Here is a 235-nt window from a genome sequence, read left to right on the forward strand (position 1 = left end):
CCTATTAAACCGGCGACAACCCCCGTTTCAAGCGCTCGTCGAAGGTAAAGAAGCCCGAGGGGTGGGGATGAAGGGAAGAGTCCTCAGTTATACCGGGGAGAGAAGCCGCTTGATAAATGCGCGCTCGTACGCCTAGGAACCAGTTTGGTGTTTACCTAGTAAGTAGTGTTGTCAGTCAGCTGGTTTGTTGCATCTTCGCCGAGGCAGCCGCCCGTGGCGCAAAACGCTAACACAC

Source organism: Habropoda laboriosa, unplaced genomic scaffold (genome assembly GCF_001263275.1).
Source record: "Habropoda laboriosa isolate 0110345459 unplaced genomic scaffold, ASM126327v1 scaffold186, whole genome shotgun sequence".
Lineage (NCBI taxonomy): Eukaryota > Metazoa > Arthropoda > Insecta > Hymenoptera > Apidae > Habropoda > Habropoda laboriosa.